This window comes from Rhinatrema bivittatum, chromosome 7, assembly GCF_901001135.1.
Source record: "Rhinatrema bivittatum chromosome 7, aRhiBiv1.1, whole genome shotgun sequence".
In the NCBI taxonomy this organism is placed as follows: domain Eukaryota; kingdom Metazoa; phylum Chordata; class Amphibia; order Gymnophiona; family Rhinatrematidae; genus Rhinatrema; species Rhinatrema bivittatum.
The window spans coordinates 284923866-284946430 of record NC_042621.1 but is presented as its reverse complement, the minus strand read 5'-3'; positions in this window follow the sequence as shown (position 1 = coordinate 284946430).

Here is a 22565-nt window from a genome sequence, read left to right as displayed (position 1 = left end):
TAGTACAAGCCAAGCATTTGTATGTGACAATGCACAGCAATTACAGCAATATATTTTTTCAAGCAAAAGGAAAGAGAATATGAAAGAAGAAAAAAATGTATTATGTTATAGCTCACATCTATATTTATTTATTTATTTATTTTTTATTTTTATATACCGGTGTTCCTGTATAGAATACATATCGCACCGGTTTACAGAGAACTGAACTGTCACCTCATGGGCGGATACATTGAAACAGTAGTTTAAAACTGAAAACTTACAGAGAAACCAATGGAATGCACTTCAAAACATGATTAGCAAAAAGAAGTATAATTCAAAGCCTAAACAATTCAAAACATATTTACAGTAGGGTTGGTGGGCCAATGACTGTAAAGCTCTATTCATCGGCTCTTAGCTATCAGGGAACGCTTAACCTGACTCAGGTTAACTGTTACAGTTAACCTAAAAAAAATAATCGCACATCATTTATATTTGATCAAAATCCTGGGTCCTTTCACTCCTTGGCAGAGAGGTTGGAGCCGGGTCCTTGGGTCCATTCAGTTCATAAGATCAGGTTGGACTGGAAATTTTCAGGGGATGTTCATTCTAACACCTTTCAGTCCCCTTTTCTATGCGTGTATTTCCAGCTACTCATCCCTAGTTGGTCTGCTTGGATCTCTGTATTAAAATCCTAAAATCACATCTGACAACAACTGTATTGTGGAATAGTAGGCCTTGATCCTCTGAGGAATATTTTGAGGCTAGTGACTAACTCACTCACTGGGAAACACTAAAGAATGCCAAAGTGAATGTTGCACAGAATAATAGAACCTCATATTCAGAAGAACACGTTACATTTGTTCCAGACTTCATGCAGAATGTCATGGATTATGGGTAGGTGTTTGTCGTAACTAGAGCTAAATATTTTCACCTGTGCCCAGCCTTGCGTAAACCTACCCTTGCATAATTAAATTCATTACTCTAATCCAGAGAAATGGTAAGATTCTTCCATCTCCACTGGGAATTGCAAACTTTGAAACCCATTAATGTGTTCACCCCTCCTCACTGCTTAGAAAATCACTGAAAAATGGTGGAAGGGGGGGGGGGGGGGGTCCTGATGCAATGTTTAAACCCCTTCCCGATTTTCTGCCCAGCCTTCCTTTGATTTTCCCAGGCCTCAAGCTGCAATTAACCAGGGACAGTTAAAGAGTAAAGCAAAAGTGTTATAAGCAAAAGGAAATAATTGGTTACAAAAGAGTCAACAGACTCTGAGAAGGTTGCAGAAGACAGGATAAATGAGAACGTATTGGAGAGGGTTAATTACCTGGAGATTTCTAAATGTGTTGGCAATGACTGGTCAAGACTGTGGAGGAGAGTAGTTAAGTGTTACATTAAGTTGTCAGAGAGGAAGAACAGAGGTGAAGAAGTGAGAAAGCAGTTTTAAGGAAGGACTATGGTAAAGCAATGCCCATGCTGATGAATGGGGAAGGTAGAGCATAGTTGGAGGTCAAAGGAGAGGGTCAAGGAGCTTTGAGATACAAGAGTCAAGAGGGTCATCAGCCTATAAGCTAAAGTCCCCAAAAAATAGAGGAAGAGGAAAATGGTTCAAGAAAGAAGGAAAGCCAGGCACTGGATGAGGAGGGACTTCTCAGGTGGTCCATATATGATGCCTTCACGGACATATTGGCATGAAGAGGTGGATGGAGTGTGCCTGAAAGCAAGAAAAGAAGTGGGATTGAGAAAGAAGGAGGGGTTGAAATTGCCAGGAGGGAGAGAGTAGCCACCTGATACCGAGGCTTTCTGAACAAGGAATGTGGGAGAAAAGCTCTGTCCCTGATAGAGAGCTCCTGAAGCAGAGTCCTCAAGGGAGAGCTAGGTCTCAGTTAGAGCATGAATGAAGGGAATAAGACACCAAGAGGTAATGAATATAGGCAAGTTATTTGTAAATAAATAGGATATTTACAAAAAATAGGTATTTCACAAGGAATGCGAGAAGGAAAGAAAAAGAAGAAGGAAGGAGGTGGATAGGGATATAATTGAAAGAGTTATGGGTTAATGTGCACAGAAGGGTAAGAGTTGCCTTGAAGGGCCAAGATTGGGACTGATATTTCCAGCTGAGAGAAAGAGGAAGAGGATAGAGAATGAGATATATTTAGGGAATGAGGTGATGGCTGAACAAGAGGAAGAAAATATTGCAATTCAAAAGCAGTGGACAAGACAGAAGAAAGAATGGCTCAAGTGATGGAGAATGTAGAGAAGGGGGGCAATGAACACAATGTTTGGAATTGTAAGCTCTCTGTTCTACTGGCTAGTCTGACAAAGGAGCTCACAAGGGAGTGCAGGGCCTAGACTAGAACCCGTACTTTCCTGACAGAGGGAAAAACAAAAGTTGTTCAAAGCCTTTTGGGCGGGCTTCTGGCAAAGTCCCAATGTAGGAAGAATGACACAGCACACCAATCTGGGGATTGTTTAAAAAATAAGTTGTTCTGTCCTCAGCTCCCAATGTCCTAGCTTGGGAGCCTATACAGAAATTTAAATCTCTTCCTTTTTTACTTCCACAATCAGAGAGAACTCAGATCTTTATACCAACATATTTATTGAATGATAGACACTAGGGATGTGAATCGGTACCGGACTCGTTTCCGGTATCGAGTTCGGGTAAAAAATGCAGGAAATCTTCGTTCCCGCAATTCTTACCCGTTTTAATCGGCTGTGTCATGCTGAAAAAAACCCAAAACACCCCGACCCTATAAATTTTATTCTTTTGCATCCCCCACCCTCCCGACCCCCCCAAAATTTTTAAAGTACCTGGTGTTCCAGTGGGGGTCCCAGGAGCGATCTCCTGCTCTCGGGCCGTCGGCTGCCATTAATCAAAATGGCACCGATGGCCCTTTGCCCTTAGCATGTGACAGGGTATCCGTGCCATTGGCCGGCCCCTGTCACATGGTAGGAGCACTGGATGGCCCTAATAGACAGTTTGACACTCACTGCGAATGGTATGGTATTGAAGATAACTACACAGATGGCAGAACTGTCTGATATAGCCAGGATGAAGAGCTCTGAGAGCTCAGTCAAAGGCAGATGGCTGCAGCTGAAAACGAAGTTGTGACTGCCAGTAGATAGAAGAAACCAGCAGCAGGAGGGAAAGGAAGCAAGGTCAAAAGAGTGATGCTTCTAGGAACCTGCAGAGGATCCAGGAGAGCTGCAAGCTTATCCAGAGCCAGTTCCAAACTGAACATTCAGCAGGAAGTAGGGTCTCCCAGGCATTCCAAAGGGCAAAAGAGCAATAGGAAGGAGAAAGAGAACATTGCCAGAGGAGGAGGAGCAAACAGGAACAGTTACAAACAGAAGTTCAGAAACATTTAAACAAGAATCAATAAAGAGGGTAAGCTCTAGAACATGAAGAGAACCTAAACTAAGCAATGACACTAATTGATGCAGATAGCAGTGTAATATAGAAACATATATACACATACATTTAAATATGCTGCAGAGGCAGAAAAGAAGTAATACATGAATTACTTGGCAAACTTTAACTTGCATGCAGTGCAATCCATACAGAAAATAAAATGAGAAACATACACACAGTCCAGAAGCCAATCCATGTAAATCTTCACACCCTCTAGGGAGTGTTCTTCTTCACTAGCCACTTCCAAGCAGGCATATTTTTTGGAAGGGGGCCTTTCCTGGGCTTCTCCCTTATTGGTACCTGCTTTGTGGTAGATCTCTCAGTCTGGCAGTCCTTATTCTGGCTCTAACCAGAAATCCAGTCTTGAACACTCAAGGCAAACCTTCAATGAAACACAAGGAGTATGGGACTAAAGCCCCTTTCACCAAGCTTTACCTCTTTTGGTTCTTCCACTTTCAGGATCCTCCTAGACCTCTAGAAGCTCCCTAATCCTGGGTGCCGGAGCGTTCCTCCATTGAGGCTTAGCACACTTCTAGGACAGGAGATGAGCCAGAAGAAAACCAGCCAATAACCCAATATGAGTTCATGAGTATTATAGTTAGTTTACTTTAGTTTATTGATTTATTTAATGCTTTTCTACATTAAATCAAAGCAGTGTACAACATAAAATCATATTCATAATATTAAATTTGACAGCTCAAACAACAATAAAACAGAAATATATTTTAAAATCCTATCCTATTATAAACTAAAAAGATAAAACTTAATAAACTAGAAGAATAACTTAAATCAATGACCCTTATTAAAACTTAGCAATAGTTAAAAGCATGAGTAAAAAGCTACATCTTTATGCATTTCCTGAACTTAGAAAAATTAATTTCTTGACACATTGTAACTGGTAAGGAATTTGCGAGAAGAGGTCCTTGATAAGCAAAACAAGTTTGCAGAGTAGATTTGAATCTGTTTGTTGGAAGATATCCCACTGATGTTATCAGGGAATGCTACTCTGTCCTCATCATTCGGTGTCTGTAAAAGCTCTAGTAAGGTCACTTTGGTGACATCATTACAGAATGGTTTGCAGTAGGGAATAAGATCGGGGAGGATTAACATCAGGAAGAGAAAGCATAGTGGAGCCTTAAAGAAATAGAAATGTTGCTGAACTGAGATAACCAGAATGCTTGTTGGCATGTCAAGTTGATGTGGTCCTATAGATTGTGCCTTCTGGCCATTGTTTGGTAGAACACAGAAGTCATATCCCTGGTGGCCTGCATCATCCTCTAGCATCCACAGTCAAAGAAGTTGGAAGGAGTCTGCAGATGAGCTGTAACCACACCAGTTCTAAGAAAAGAAATGCTCCCACTGTTTTTTTTAATCAATGTAATTTCTTAACGATCTTTTCAAAACTGTAGCACTTGTGCCTTGTAATCTTCTATGGCTATTTACTAAAATAAACAGGTCATCAATACTATAAGGTCCACGGGGAAGGGACTGTCTCTTGTATGTATCTGATTCTGTACAGCTCTGTATATGTCTATTAGTAGTATAAAATCGTAAATAGTAGTAGTAGTGTTCAAAGCAACTTCAAACAATTCTATTAAGCAAGGAAGTGCAGGTTTCAAAGGCATTCACATTCAGTGAACTACATTTGTCTTTTGCTAGCAGGGTCTCAGCTCCTACTGGGGTTACAAAGCCTTCTAGAATATGAAATGATGCTGTGGGAATGAGCGGTGATTCCCACAGGCCTGGAGGCAGAAATTCAATCTGGCTCCAGCTTTTATTTAAAACATAATCTTTATTCACAGCTTCATTCATATATAGAATAGTAGACTGACTTTATCTTCAGACAGTGTACTCTCTCCCTCTACTCACAGTTGTGCTGCTTTGTCTCAGCTCAGTGTTACGTTTGAGGAGCTGCCTTCTGCTCGGAGACCTAGGCTTGGTCTGGTTATCCCCACCTGGATCCCAGCCCTTATTCCCCAGTCGCTGGTTGTGCCCTCTGAGTCCCACCTGCCCCACAGGACCCTGCCCATAGAGCACACTCTCCTTAAGGTGTCTAGCCTGGCCCTGCACTGGTACATAGGGGAACAACACACCTAGAGGACATATATTAAATAATTGTATTCAAACAAGCTTTTTATTAAATATGTTAATACACAACAATTTTTTAAACCCCTCCTAATACATAAGGTCACCTATCTAAGCGGTCTCTTAGCTCCTAAAATCCATCATACATACATTACCCTACATCCACACTATACATCCATACCCAATCATACCCTCATAATAAAACAACCAACAGTTCCAAATATGAAATAAATATGTCAAACATATATTCTCATGAAAAACGGGTAGTGAAACTACCTCACAATAAATTAGAGTGTATTAATTCAGTTCCAAATATTTGGAACTGAAATAAATATTCAGTTCCAAATATTTCATATTTGGAACTGAATTAATACACTCTAATTTATTGTGAGGTAGTTTCACTACCCGTTTTTCATGAGAATATATGTTTGACATATTTATTTCATATTTGGAACTGTTGGTTGTTTTATTATGAGGGTATGATTGGGTATGGATGTATAGTGTGGATGTAGGGTAATGTATGTATGATGGATTTTAGGAGCTAAGAGACCGCTTAGATAGGTGACCTTATGTATTAGGAGGGGTTTAAAAAATTGTTGTGTATTAACATATTTAATAAAAAGCTTGTTTGAATACAATTATTTAATATATGTCCTCTAGGTGTGTTGTTTCTATATAATAAAGATAGAGGGACTGCATGATCATTGTTTACCTGTTCAGGTACATAGGGGAACATTAGGGGGCACTGCCTCACAGATGCCTAATAAAGATGACATCCTTAAGAAGCACAGGAGTCTTCAAGATTCTTGGATGGCTCCCACATGTACATCCTTGGAAACAGTCCATACAATATTGGCTGGCAAATTATGCACTGTGAAATGCAGTCCCTGAATTTGGTGCTAATAGCCTTGAACACATCTCGCACAAAAGGGCACTCCAAGAACAGGGTAAGGACCTTCTGCTGTGTAACCCCCTCAAGCGGTGCCTCTACCTGCTGAGACCCTACAGGTGCATGAATCCCCTTATAGGAAGGTCACTCTTCATGGATATCCATGTGATGACTGCGCTGGTTGCTCATTCTCTTGGATGTGAAGTTCTGCCACGTTAAGGCTCAGGCATTTTCTCATAAATGGCTCTCCGATTCCCCCAATGACTTTGGCATGCCTCATCAGTTTGTAAATGGCTCTGGGTATTCATCAGGCTGGCATGATGTGTTGCAGTTCAAACTCCTTACGAACAGTTTCACAGGCCCTGTAGTATCACTGAGGAGTCCAATTGTATGGCAGTGAGGGCTCCCGCTTTCCCAGGCCTAACTTGAGCTAGGTTGGAAGGAAGACAAACTGGACCATGAGATCCCCTGCATGGTTCATTTTCGTCACTCCTTGGGCTGATTCTGATGCCGCTGTAGACAAGGAAGCTCCGAAGCATGGAGCCGAGATTGGGGACTTCTCCTCCTCCTCCTTTTAGGCACTTTCTAAAAGAATGAATCGATAAATCGGGGAGCAACTAGTTTCCAAATGATTACAAAGTCAACTAGTCAATAACTTTCTAAAAGAACAACGTGTTTTACGTGGTCTAACTTGGAACTCCTCGTGAAGAAGACAGCCTGGATCCATGGTTGTGGGATAGGAGGCAATGTCCTTCTGAGACTGATAACTGGTGAAAAACAGGAAACAGAGAGCAGGGCTCAATGGAGAAAGATAAACAGTGGAGTGCCCCAGGGATTAGTACTGGAACCAGTGCTGTTTAACATATTCATAACTGATTTGGAAAAGGGAACAATGAATAAGGTAATCAAATTTGCAGATGACATAAAATAATTCAAACTTGTGGAAACACGAATGGATTGCAAGGAGTTATAGGAGGACCTTATTTGGGGGTCTGGGCATCTAAATGGCAGAAGAAATTTAATGGGACAAGTGCAAAGTGATAGACATAGGGAAAACATCTTAATTATTGGTATACAATACTGTATTCCGAAATAGGAGTCACCATCCAGGAAAAGGATTTTGGAGTTATTACTAGCAATACGTTGAAATCCTACATTCAGTATGTGGTGGCAAACTAAAAAGCAAAGAGAATGTTAGAAATTATTCAGAAGAGAATGAAGAATAAAACAGAGAATATTATAATGCCCATATATTGAATCCATGATAAAACTTCACCTTGAATATTGAGTGCAGTTCTGGTCATTTCCATCTCAAAAAAGACATAGCCGAACTAGAAGATATCAAGAAGGGCAACAAAAGTGCTAAACAGGATGGAATGTCTCCCCTTATAAAGAAAGGATAAACAGGTTAGGGCTCTTCATCTTGAAGAAGACACGGCTGAGAGATGATATGATAGAGGTTTATAAAATCATAATTAGGGTGGGACAGAGAATGGTTGTCTACCCTTTCAAATAGTACTAAGATAAGAGGACATTCCATGAACCTACTAGTAGCAGTTTTAAAATAAATTACAGAAATTATTATTTTTTTCATTCAATGTACAATCAATTTGTGGATTTTGTTGCTGGAGGATGTGGCTAAGGCACCTAGCATGGCTGGGTTTAATAGGGACTTAGGCACTTTTCTGGAGGAAAAGTTCATAAACCATTATTAACCAGGTAGATTAGGGCTGTGTATTTATTTATTTATTTGTTTGTTTTTATATACCGACATTCATTGGGGTATATCACATCGGTTTACATTATAATAATAATAATATGACTAAGATGTCTTATTATTATTACATTGTAAGAGGGAAACTTAGGGAATGTAGCGGGATGCATAGGAGGGAGCAGTAGGGGGTGCTCCCGATCCCAGGGTAAGTGTGTCCTTGGACCTCGGCAAACCAGGAGAGAAGCTCCAAGGAAGCGCCGAGGCAGGTGAGACGAAGTCCCATCTGGGCTAGGACCGGAAGTCCAGGCCCCCACCGACCTGCACAGCCTCGATGAGGCCAACCACGCAAGGTTGGTCTTTGAGTAGTCCTCCAACCATTCCAAGCCTTTTCGGACCTGCCGCTGGGTAACGGCAGAAGCGGCAGGCCAGACAGGAGGTAGAGGTGGACGAGTACATCTGGCAAGCGTGGAGACAGGAGACAGAAGTGCTGATGAAGACTCGGGAATGGAGAACAAGACAAGCTAAAATCAGACAAGTAAAAGTCCAGGACATCCAGGAGAGCGGAGGGCCTCCCGCCACTACAAGACACTCAATGAAGAGCAGCACCGAGTGTAGGACGGACGACGGCCCCACAGGAAATCCAGGAACAGGAAGACGGACATCAGAGATGGAGGACGTCAGGACAGACGGATGGACATCTGGAAATCAGAAACAGAGGACGTCAGAACAGATGGATGGACATCTGGAAATCAGAAACAGAGGACGTAAGGACAGATGGATGGACATCTGGACATCAGAGATGGAGGACATCAGAACAGAGGCTGAAGGTATCCAGACAGAACCCATAGCAGCAACGTCTTGGACTGAATTTCAGGAGCCCAGCATGATCAACGCACCTGACAGGTCATTCGATGGAAGACGAAACCTCCGACCCGGCATGGAAAATGCAACGTAAAGTCATCCCAAAGTTGGACTGAGGACGGGCCACTAGGAGGAATCCGGAACCAGGAACCTAAACATAGTCTTGACGAGGGACATGGAGACTCTTCGGCGACGACTGATGGAACTGTCCCACTAAGCACCCTACACACCCCAGCCGGGGTGGTCGCGGACCACTGCGCGTCCTACACAGCCCAGCCGGACTGGTCGTGGACCACACAGGGATGGAACAAGCGGAGCCTCAGGAATCTTCAGAGACACACAGAACATCAGGAAACCGGAATAGGACTCAGACTCAGGATACAGACGGATGGACATCAGGTACATCTGGAAGAAGTAGTACAGGAGAGACATCAGGAACATCTGGAAACATCAGGAACAAGAGGAATGTCAGCAGAGACCCGGAACGTAACAACGACGAGGGATCCCATGAAGAAAGGAAAGCCAAGCAGGAGCAGAGATGAGAAGTCCTAGGGAGGACTAGTCCCTTGCGAAGGCAAGGAAGGAATGACTGCAGGGACCTTTTTTAGGGCTGAAGATGAGGAGACGCCCAGGGAGGAATCCAGGTGGGGCCTGGTGCATATCCGGCTGCGGGCCCTTTAAATCCAGGAAGAAGACGCGGCCTCGCCCCTTAGGGATAGCAGGAAGGCGTGCAGGACTTTGGAGAGCGGCCCTCAGGCAAACGCTGGACATGCAGGAGCAGGAGAAGGGCCGCAGGCAGTCCCGACATCAGAGGTGGCTTCCTGCCACGAAGGCGGGGCCTCAGAGCAGCCTCAGGCCACATGGGACCGGCGACAGTGGCGGGCCCGCTACGGACCATGGCGGTGGCTCCATGCCGCAAGGAAGGCTCCGACGGTGGCCTCCGGGCCACGTAGGAGCACTGGCGGCGGCCTCCTGGCCATGAGGGCTGAAGACAGCGGCTCCAGCCACAGGATGCACGGTGGAAAGGCCTGCAGTGCCGAAGACTATGTGGGCGGCCTCCGGGCCACAGGAGAATGTCGGGGGCGGCTCCTGCCGCTCAGGGAGGTCCGGGAACATTGTCAGAGAAATAGGCTGGGGTAAGAGTCTGCTTGCGACTAGGCCGGCGAGCAGAATCTCAACAGGATATGGCGCTTTCAATTGAAACAAAATAGGGAATGTCAACTACATTTCTTGTTTAATTTCATGACATTTTCAAAACAAAATGGAAGAAAAATCAACAAAATTTTGTTGGTTTCCTTCTATTTTGTTTTAAAAATTAAAACATGAAAAAACATTCTGGGGCTAACCGGGCTTCCCTGGAGCCAACCCAGGCTGACCAAATGGGACTTCCACCTATTTGTTCATTTGTTTCATTCTGTTTTCATTTTACAATGAAGACAATGGGGGGAAAGCCGCATGCCAGCCCTGAGAGTGGAGACATAGTGCGATGTCAAAAGTCACATTTTCAGGGCCAGTCAGTGCCATTTAAATATTTGGCCCCATGTTTTTATGGCTGTACAAGAAAATGGCACTGACCAGCGCTGAGAAGCTGCCATTTTATGTCCCAGTGTGGCACCAGTCTCAGGGCTGACGAGCACCATTTCAATGCGGAAGACCTAGGGGCAGGAGGTAAGTGGGCATCCTTCCTGCCCCTCTGGACCTCAAGGACAGGGTAAGTGGGAGTTGTGGTGGTTCCCAGTTCTGAAACTTTTCTGGGGAAGGGGGATATAAAGGTCTGAAGAGCCCAGTGTCATATTTTTAACAGGGAATTGGAGGTCCCATTTGGTCAGCCTGGGTTGGCTCCAGGGAAGCCCAGTTAGCCCCAGAATGTTTTTTCATGTTTTAATTTTTAAAACAAAATAGAAGGAAACCAACAAAATTTTGTTGATTTTTCTTCCATTTTGTTTTGAAAATATAGTTCCCCAAAATGAATTAATGAACCAAGCTGAATTTTTTATTCCCTTTGCACATCCCTATAAGATGACACATGCTGACATTTGTAGCATACCAATGGTCAGCCTAGTTCTCAAGATATCCAGAGGGAATATACATGAGCTATATTTGCATGCACTGCATCTACTATAGGCAGTTATATCTCATGCACATTCATTGTGGATCTCCTGAAAAGTTGACTGACGAGGGTTCTTGAGGTTTGGGAATGGTAGTTGTGGCACACTTGATACAGTATGCAAGAACTTGCCACCCAAAGAAGAAAAGGAAGGGCTCATTCTACATTTATTTATTTATTTTTAACTTTTTTTATACCGACATTCCTGAATAAAATACAAATCACACCGGTTTACAATGAGATTTAACATCGCATGGGAGCGTTACATGGAACAAGAGGGAATAAGCTGGGATACATGAACTTCAATATGCACATTGAGATACAGCCTGGGAGAATTTAACATTACTCAATAAATACACAATAAATACGTAATAAACACAATTAACAATTTTCCGAATCAGAAAAAACTATCAGAATAAGTGGAAAATGGGTGGAAGAAACTTCCAATAACCAGTGGATCTTAGATAGTGGGGCGAATCTGAGAGCGGACTTGGACAGAAGTCATGATCTGAAGCCCAGCTCTGAGTGAACTGATGGCTGATGTGTCAGTGTTCTGTGAAGACCAGGCCCTGGTAAGGATGCTTGTGGATGTATTTTGGGTAAGGTTCAAGATCAAGCATGAACTGGAGGACAGTGCAGTGGGACCCATCTTTGTGTCTACTTCCCTTGCCTTTGTTCTGGCAGGAGATTTAATCTTCCTGCTTTGGCAATGGTTGTTATTTTATTCATTCATTCATTCATTCATTCATTCATGCCTTTTTATAGTCCAGTACCTCCAGCACAACTTGTTCGGAGCGGATTACTTCACAACATTCCCAGTTTACATAAATATAACTTAAGAAAGACCCCAGCAAACATTAATAGCATGAAATGGCAATATATACAATTATTAAAACAACATCATTGTGTCTTCAATAGGGTGAGGTGGCGGGGCATTAACCTCCAACATTGTACGCGTTCTTCATCTTGGCTGAAAGCTGAAGAGGGGACTGTCCTCAGCTCGTAGCCCAACATCTGTTCTTGAATCCCAATCGAAAAGAGGCTGAGATCAATACTCAAGTTTATTTGATCTGAAGCAAAATCATACTTACATCGTTTATAAAGCTCCAAAACACAAAGTCAGGCTTGATTTTTTTTTTATACTACCAGTTACCTGCCTAGGCTACTCTTGTATTGCATCCCATGATAAGTTAGGGTGCCTAACAATGATGTTTGCTTATCTACATTGGAACTAATTTCTAGCCTTTTTTTCTCTCGAAGATGCAAATTTCCTTTCCCTACTGCCCAGTCTGCTTCTTTTCAACCCTTAAGATGTGAACCATTCAAAGCAATTTGTAGTACATTCTCCCCGGGCCGTTTGAAGGTTTTGCTTGCCGTGCGCTACAAAGTCTAGGGCAACTCTTTGTATTCAGTAAGGAGTTCTGCTTTGAACACTTTAAAGTGAGATTCAAATTCACAAGAGCAAATTTATTTAGGTTCATGCAAATCAGGCATTGTGCTCTTTCCAAAAGAGAATTGGCACAAAGGAGGTGGAAGACTTCACAGGATTTGAACAAATATTTGCAGATTTGTCAGTAATGTCAGACTTGCTCTGTAATATATGTGATAGTAAATCTTGAATAGAAACACATGGTTAATTTGGAAAGGGCGATATGGAGGAGGGGAGAGAATATGAGAGACTGTCCATCTTACTCTCCATTTGTACTCAAATTAAGGAGAGTCTATATAAAATCATCTTCAGGTAGTAGCTTACCCCCTGATAGCTGTAGCTCTAAATTTTCTGCATATGGAGTCATGGACTTACAGGCTCAGTGGCCCACATGTGATTCTCATGCCCCAAAATAGCCCACTTTTGATCTAAGGTAAAAGATAATGCAAAAAAAAAAAAAAATGTACATCTAGGTCTCTCCAAGAAAGATAAACTAATCTCTCGATTGCGGGTCGCAGCAAGAAAGGCTACAGCAGGGTCACTGAAAAAGTTGACCTCTCGGACAACTCTCTAGAAGTAGGCAATGGTCAAACAAAATATATAAAATCCTGGATTATAAGAAGCTAACATGTAGAAGGTTAGATAAGTCACACAAGCACATTGAAGTTTAGTGGCCATTTATCGATTTTTGTCAGATCAATTCTCATCCCTAGCTCCCCCCCCACATACACGCACATTGAGCTAATGATATAGCATTGTGGATCCCAGGAGCTGTCTATTAACTTTCCTTTTCTTCTCTTTTCTTCTTTCCCTTGGATAGCTCTCTCTTTTTTTTTTTAACCATAGATTTCTTGAAAAGGGCGCAGCTACTCATTTAGATTTACGGGAAATGTCATTATTCTGGATGTAGTGTGCAGGCTGTGCTCTCATTTCCATGCTGTGCATTCTTTCGATTTTTTTTTACTGTTGTCCACTGTATCAGTCTGGATTTTTAATATGCGTACCGCAATGCATCATATAGTATGTTAATACCTTATCCTTAAAAAATTAAATAAAGGAGTTTACAAAATGTATGTATGCAGTGCAATCTTTCTGGGGAGAAAAGTTGCCAATATGACGTGCAGGATGATTTTTTTTTTTTAAAGGGATCCCAGGGCAAATGAAATAGGTGGTGGAAAAAGGTGCTGGTACCCCTTGATTAAAAAAAAAGACCTGAATGTATAACTGGAATGGCACAAGTTCTTTGACTGTAATAAATTATCTCTTTATGCAGATTCTCCCATAGACTATTATCATAAAAGAACATAAGAAGTTGCCAAACTGGGTCAGCCCAAAGGTCCATCAAGCCCAGCATTCGATTTCCAACAGTGGCCAATCCAGGCTACAAGTACCTGGCAAGTACCCAAACATTAAGTAAATCCCATGCTACTGATGCCAGTAATAGCAGTGGCTATTCTCTAAGATTGATTAATAGCAGTTGATGGACATCTCCTCCAAGAACTTATCCAAACCTTTTTAAATCCCAGCTACACTAACTGCACTAACCACATCCTCTGGCAACAAATATCAAAGCTTAATTGTGCGTTGAGTGAAAAAGAATTTTCTCCGATTAGTCTTAACTAACTCCAAGGAGTGTCCACTAGTCCTGTTATCTGAAAGAGTAAATAATCAATTCACATTAAGCATTCTAACTCTGTCATGATTTTATAGACCTCTATCATATCCCCCCTCAGCCGTCTCTTCTCCAAGCTGAACAGCCCTTACCTCTTCAGCCTTTCCTCATAGGGGAGCTGTTCCATCCCCTTTATCATTTTGGTTGCCCTTCTCTGTACCTTCTTCAGTGCAGCTATATCTCAGACCAAATAGATAAATAACTTGCCTGGATATTCTCTACAAGGGGAGAATCTGTTCTTTAATCATTTTTGCGATGGGCTAAAGGTTGCATATTCAAAGCTCTGGTAGACTTTAGCTTGAATTTTCTAAGCAAACTTACATGCACAGACCATGGCGCAGCATAACGCACAGACGTTTGCACCTGCTCTTTAGTAGGCGTCAATGCGTGCAAGTAGATTTAGGCGCACACTTTCGAAAATTGAAAACTGTCATGCAAATTCTATCCCTATCCCAACTCCGCCTCTTTCCAGTGCCTGTAAAAGTGTGCGTGGAATCACTTCTGCTTAGACTTTTGCGCTCACAACCTCCTCTGGCAATATTCCAAAGCCCTTTTTTGCAACACAAAACCATGCGTTAAGCGTGCAAGTACTTTTGAAAATTGAGCCCTAAGTAAATAAGGCGCGCAGGCAACCAATATTCAGCTTGATGCATTGCTTGATATGCTCTGCTCTCCTGTTCTTTTATTCTCCAATGATAAATGCTACTGCACAGTCGTGTAATCCTATGGCTCATTATAAAAATGAGAAATCCTGCGACTAGGGTAAAGCTTAGCTCAACATATGAGTTGGAGAAATTGCTGCTTGTGATGAAAATCAGGAGGTGAAATGCAAATAACAACTGGAAACTGTTGTATGGGTGCCGATAACACTGGATGCATGCCACTTGCTGCTGCTGTTGTTGAGAGTCCTGTCTAGCCTGCAGGTATGAGTGCTTCTGCATCAGACTGAGGCACAATATTTAGCTGGAGACTGTGTCAGTGCCAGAGTAGATATGCAAAGTAAAGTAAAGCTAGCACCATATCTGAGACTGCTTAATTGGTGAAGCAGTTTGTTGTGAGCTGGGATACAGGCATGGCTGAAGACCAGGCCTTCATAGGTCTCTCAGGCAAAACTCTAGACTGGTTCACATCCTTCCTCAAAGACAGATATTTCAAAATCAACCTCAACAACAACTCATCTGAAGCCATCCCCCTTGAAACAGGAGTGCCACAAGAATCTGCTCTCTCGGTCACACTTTTTAATATTTACCTACTCCCACTCTGCCAACTCATCTCAGGTCTAGGCGTAACATACTATATGTACGCCGACAATATACAACTCCTCATACCAATAACTTCCACCATCGAAGAAGCACTGATACTAGCAGCCTCTCACCTTGTATCAATTAGAAACATGCTAAACCATCTAAAGCTATGCCTCAACATGAACAAAACAGAATGCATTCTGATAGAAAGAAAAAACTCAGGATCAAAAACCAACCATTCCATACAAATAGACAACATCTGTATCCAACTAAAGGACAACGTAAAAGACCTTGGTACATGGATTGACAATGACCTCAACTACAAAAAGCACATCGCAACGAAAACCAAAGAAGGCTTTCATAAACTTCAAATACTTAAACATCTAAAACCGCTGCTTCACCACCAAGATTTCAGAACCGTCTTACAATCTCTTATTTTCACTAGCCTCGACTAGTGAAAATAAGAAGCCCCAAGAGAATGAACAGGCTAGGTTAAGTAGGCCTGGGGTCTCTGCCCTATGGGATCAACAATAGGGCTGCTAGAGTGGCTGTGAATGAGGCTCACTGATGATCTCTGCTGGTGAGGCAGTTCCATAGCAGGTTGAATTGTGTCGTATTAGGTATAGAAATGGTTACTCATTAAGTTCAGGTAATTAAAATCTGCTGAAGGTTCTTTAAAATCATATTTGTAGTCATAAGGGCAATATTAAGAACATAGATGTATATTTTGAATTTGATGGGAGGCAAGCCCGAGGTATAGATATTAAAAAGGAGTATAGAGACCGGTTCCTGAAGTATGCAGTTCCTCAGTAAGTACCTGCTGCTTTTGTCTTTCCTATTATGCAAAATGAAGCAACAGTTAGAGCCGAGTTCTCAAAGGATGTACACCATAGGCTTACTGGGTATTATTTGGAGAAGTTCCAGGATGAGGCCACAATGTCATAGGCTGACTCGCCAGAATGATGGCTACTGCCTGGAGTCAATACCCTTATTAAATAAACATACACAGGCTTGACTCCAACATCGCTCTAAGCTTCAACAGCAAGAGGAAATGTGGAAAAAAGGATTCACACTCACAAAGAGGGGAGTAGCTGGCTTGTTACGGCGGTTACTACCCCAAATCAAATAAGCCTGATACTTCACTTTCAATGCATATACAGCATAGTTCTCTGATTCAACGGCAGGGGAGAAGAAAAGAGGGTTCGCACTCACAAAGCGGGGAGTAGCTGGCTTGTTACGGCGGTTACTACCCCAAACCAAATGGGCCTGATACTTCACTTTCGATGCACATCCAGCATGGCTCTCTGCTTCAACGGCATGGGAGAAGACTTATACGTCACGCATATCCAGCATAGCTCCCTGCTTCAACGGCAGGGGAGAAGAAAAACAACCAATAAGGGCTAATAACATAGTCTGGGTAAAACAAATAAGCATGGGTGCAGCTTGCTTATTGCGGCGGCTACTACCCCAAACTAATCAAGCTAGATATTTCACTTGGATGCAGCTCCATCACTGCTCTCTACATTAAAGGTGGGGATGGAAGGGAAATAGAACCAAGAGCTAAGAGAAACAGATAAGTATGAGAGAAAATATGTGTGAAGCTTGCTGGGCAGACTAGATGGGCCATTTGGTCTTCTTCTGCCGTCATTTCTATGTTTCTATGTTTCTATGAAAACAACCCTACATACATACCTCAAAAATTCCCAATGTCTGCAATGTGGCAGGGAACCTGATCAACAATAGAATTGACTTGCCTGTAGTCTGCCTTGTTAATTAGGAAGCTGAGGATGAACTATAGTACTCAAGCAATGGTAGAGGATCCTATCCATTGACTGAAAGAGGGCTTGTCAGCTGATAGCCACAAGGGTGCTCTGGTATCTTACTTGGTTTGAAGAGTGCCGCAACGTTTGTGTGCTGGCAGATTTTAGGAACAGCTGGGTGGGACAGTTGGAAAAGAGACATTTGAAGTCAGGAAAGGACTGGGTCACTGAGGTGAATGAGAAATTATTATGGGTGGAAATTCTCTGATCTGGGAGATTTTCCAGCCTTAAGAGGGCTAATTGTCTCAAGCACCACTTGAAACAGGAAATAAATGGAGAGGTCTGCATCTGCTGAAGAGAATCCTAGGCTTCTCTGAGCTTAGAATTCACATAACAATAGAACTTAGAGTCTGGTTCCCTGGGAATTTGTCGTTATTTATAAGACCTTGCATATTGTGTTGGCCTTAACTGCAGCTGGTGGACATTGTTTTGCAAGAAAGGTGATGAATGAGTTTAGAGGCTGCTATGTTCAAATGTTTCAATCCATTTGTTTGTGTCTGTTCACGAAGGTGATCAAGAGATATTGTGGCACCATCAATGTCCTAGGATGTGGATGCTGGATCGCTACTGTGTCGCCATTTCTTTTCTTGCATTCAGCACTCCACATCAGGATATAAGACTTAAAAAGACCATGAGGGGTATTGTCTATCACAGTCTTGTGATAAAGCCACAGATTTTCAATATCAGAACTGGTTTCTTTAGGTAAAGCAGTAACAAATTTAGCTTGAGTTTGATTCAAAATTATTCCAGTTTGCTTTTTTTTTTTTTTTTAAATTCCAGCACGGAGATGGAATAATTCAAGTGGGACTTAACAGTGTTGGATCACAGATGGTTGATGCTGTGAGAAAGGAAAATTTTTGACCACATTCATAACTGCAGGGAAAGAAGAAATGAAGATCACGTGCAGCCGTTTAGGAGGCAGCACTAATTGCTTTCCTAAGTGCAGTCCCCTGTCGCGGTCAGCTCTTGGATACAGAGACACACGAGAAGGATCACAGACCATGCAAGGCTCTATGACCTCCCAGGATCTCCTCACGGGGGGTTGGTCACAAGCAAACACTCTCCACACCTGTGCTGTTGCTGAAAGAAAAGTCTTTACTGAGCCGATGATAAAGTAATACAAAGTGCAAAACTCTGGTGCACTTTAGGACAATGCACAAGTGCTGCAACAAAATCTACAGTACACAAACTCAATCACACTCTCTTCTTTTTCACACTCCTTCCCCAACCCAGATCAAATCCTTGGGACAGGAACCCCTTCCAACCTGGGTCCTCCTAATACCTGCTGGGTAGCGGACATCTTTCTTCCTTAAGAATTCCCTTTCCTTTCCTTTCTGTCTCTTGAGTCCCTGGCTGACTGTAGGTGAATCGGCGGTCATTGGCTGGTGCAATTTCCAGGGCAGGATGCCCCTTCTCTGGTATTTCCACCGGATCTGTTGCGTTTCAAAACCCTTATCTCTTCCCACTGTTCCTTCCAGAACTTCAATCCTAGGGATCCCTCTCCTCCCTTCTGCTCTGAGCCTTCCCTGTGAAGAGACAGACCCCCATGGTGCCACTCTGTTAACAGATTGCTTCAAACAGCACAAGGACTCCAGTTCTTAGTGTCCTCTTGCCATTTCCCCAGCTTCACGTGGAGCAGGGGTTTTAAACTCTCACATGGCCCCTCCCAGTGGGGAGTGGTCTTCCTCCCTGCATACTGACACTACATTGACTTCCCATGCAGGCAAGGTCTAGTGAGATCACTGTCACATGGAAGAGACACATCTGAAGCCCCAAAATGTATGTTCGTAAGGAGCGGGGGCACCAATGGGCTCCCTCCCACATATGCATAAGCACACGAGGCTCTGTCCTCAGTCTCATGCAGCAGGGAACTGCTTCCCTTCCCAGGCCATGCAATGAACAGGAAGAATCGGGTGAGCTTGCAGCAGACAGGATAGAGGAAAGAAGAGCCGCTCTGCCAGCTAATCTATCTCCTCCCCTCCTGTCATTCAGGGACAGGAGGGGAGGAGTTGAGACTGGAGCAGGCACTGCAGAGCAAAGAATGGCCACCGTGCTCTTTAATACAGCCCCTCCCCTCCTCTTGTTTCCCTCCTCCGTTTCTGTGACTCAGGGAACAAGGTGGGTGGGTTTGAGGTTAGAGTGGATTTAGCAAACACCTGCCACTCCACTCCCAATTCCATGACCTCCTCTCCTGTTGTTTTCACCTTCCCTCCTGAACTGCAGAGGAGGAGAGAGGGGGAGGCTGGAATGCACAAAAGTTCATATTTGTGTCTGTATATTTCTATTTATAATGTGTGGTCTCTTATTTTGCATTTGGTGAAGGTTTTTATGGGTTCTGTGTCTATGACTAACATGAATACTTTTTGTACTCTGGCATGTTCTGTTTTCCTAATAGGAGGCATATTAGCAATAATAAATTTGGAGGTCCATATTCAGGAAGCCAGCAAGCAAAAATGTTATTGGTTACCTGGAGAATTTTAACTGTATATTCAGCAGAACTTATTCGGATAAGCATTCCATTAAATACGCCTGGATAACTTTACCTGCATATCACTGACTGAATAGGCAGCACTGAATGTTGGTGCGGCCTGGACAAAGTGAAACCACAACTCAGGAACACACCCACTGCTGCCCCTTTATATCTGGGTACATATTTTTCTGGCCAACGAGTGCCCAGATTAAATTTAGGCAGGAAACATGGGACAATATTGAAATCAGATTTTATTTAGCTAACTCCAGATGTTAGCCGGACAAACGCTTTGAATATCAAACTCTTGGGGCTGGATTTTCAAAAGGTTACTGATGCGCTTCGATGGAATGGAGCACTAGGGGGTGCTCCAGCATAGAATGTAAACTGTGTGTCCTTGCGGCAAGACGGTCCAAGTCTGGATCCCGGGAACCAGGGACCTCCACCGGACCTGCATGCTTCCAGGAGGCCACGAACGCAATGGTGGTCTCTGAACGGTCCTCCGACCGCTCCCAGCCCTTTTGGACCTGCTGCAGGGAGCAGCAGAGACGGCAGGCCAGGCATGAGGCAGAGATGACGGAGGACTTGGAACGAATGCTGATGATGACAGGATTCAGCCGTTGAAGGATGAGACAAGGACTCAGATGTTGAAGGACGAGACGAGGATTCAGATGTGGACGAAGGTCAGACGTGGACGAAGGTCATGAACTCTGGCAAGGCAAGACATGAACTCTGGCAAGGCAAGGCAAGGCGACTAAAATCATCAATAAAACTCAGGATGGAGAAGACTCTGGATAGAGCGCTAACTAGAGATGTGAATCGTGTGATCGATCGTCTTAACGATCAATTTCGGCTGGGAGGGGGAGGGAATCGGATCGTCGCAGTTTGGGTTTTTTAAATATCGTATAAATCGTGTAAATCGAAAACCAGCACACTAAAACATCCCTAAAACCCACCCCGACCCTTTAAAATAAATCCCCCACCCTCCCGAACCCCCCCAAAATGCCTTAAATTACCTGGGGTCCAGTGGGGGGGGAGGGCGGGAAAACCGGCACACTAAAACAACCCTAAAACCCACCCCGACCCTTTAAAATAAATCCCCCACCCTCCCGAACCCCCCCAAAATGCCTTAAATTACCTGGGGTCCAGAGGAAGGGTCCCGTTGTGATCTTTTACTCTCGGACCTCGGACCTCCGTGCGTTGTAGAAACAAAATGGCGCCGGCGCTACCTTTGACCTGTCATATGACAGGCCGGCGCCATTTTGTTTTTTTGTCCCCCGACGTCAGGAGCGTAGGAGATCGCTCCCGGACCCCCGCTGGACCCCCAGGGACTTTTGGCCAGCTTGGGGGGGCCTCCTGACCCCCACAAGACTTGCCAAAAGTCCAGCGGGGGTCCGGACCGACCTCCTGCAGTCGAATCATTTTTCCGTACGGAAAATGGCGCCGGCCATACGGAAAAACAATTCGACTGCAGGAGGTCGTTCCGGACCCCCGCTGGACTTTTGGCAAGTCTTGTGGGGGTCAGGAGGTCCCCCAAGCTGGCCAAAAGTCCCTGGGGGTCCAGCGGGGGTCCGGGAGCGATCTCCTACGCTCCTGACGTCGGGGGACAAAAAAACAAAATGGCGCTGGCCTGTCATATGACAGGTCAAAGGTAGCGCCGGCGCCATTTTGTTTCTACAACGCACGGAGGTCCGAGGTCCGAGAGTAAAAGATCACAACGGGACCCTTCCTCTGGACCCCAGGTAATTTAAGGCATTTTGGGGGGTTCGGGAGGGTGGGGGATTTATTTTAAAGGGTCGGGGTGGGTTTTAGGGTTGTTTTAGTGTGCCGGTTTTCCCGCCCTCCCCCTTCCCCTCCCCCTTCCCCTGATTTACGATTTTTTGACGATAAATCGGGGGAATTGTTATTGTATCGCGGCTCTAACGATTTTTGACGATTTAAAATATATCGGACGATATTTTAAATCATCAAAAAACGATTCACATCCCTAGCGCTAACACCCCAGGCCGGGGAGGAGGCTGCAGTGGCCAGATCCACTGGAGCACTGCTTGCAGGGGGCTAGGCATAGCCGGAGTCCAGAGCATCGGAGAACTATACAAACACATGATGATCCTTGGCTCGATGATGGAGAAGACCCACCAGTGTCCTACACACCCCAGCTGGGGTGGTCATGGATCACTGGGCCGCAGCGTGCCCTACCAACCCAGCCGAGCTGGTCGCAGCCCACGCTGGGAGGGATCTGACGAAGCCGTGGACATCTGGACAGGATGGACATCAGACGAAGACTAGGCCGAAGAAGATCAGGAGTGGAAGACAACAAGGCTGGGGAGAACATCAGGACTGGAAGACATCAGGGCTGGAATAGATGACAAGACAAGGAAAGTCCAAGGAAGAGACCAGAAACAAGACGACGAAGGATCCAATGAAGAACACAGGAATGCCCAGAGGAGCGGAAAATGCAGGAAGTCCAAGAAGACCAGTTCCTTGGAGGACAGTTCCAGGGAGGAACTTGCTCCTTGCGAAGGCAAAGGCTGAATGGCAATGAAGCCCTTTTGTAGGGCTGAAGGAGGAACTCCCACGATGACATCACTGATGGCCTACTCCCTCGCTGTCCCTTTAAAAAGGGAAGGAAGATGCGGCCTCGCCCCCTAGAAGGCAGGCAGGAAGTACAGGACCTTGGAGAGCGGCCCTGCAGCAACACGGAAGAGGAGAAACAGGCCCCAAACAGGCCCAACGCTGAAGGCAGCTTCCCAGCCCCAGAAGATGAACAGAAGGCGGCTCCATGCTGCAGGCAAGGACAGGGCTGTGGCCCTCTTCCCCCCAGGAGCCCGAGGTAGGTTTAGTGGCCTCCTGGCGTACCTGGGAACAGCAGCACGGCTCCAGCCGTGC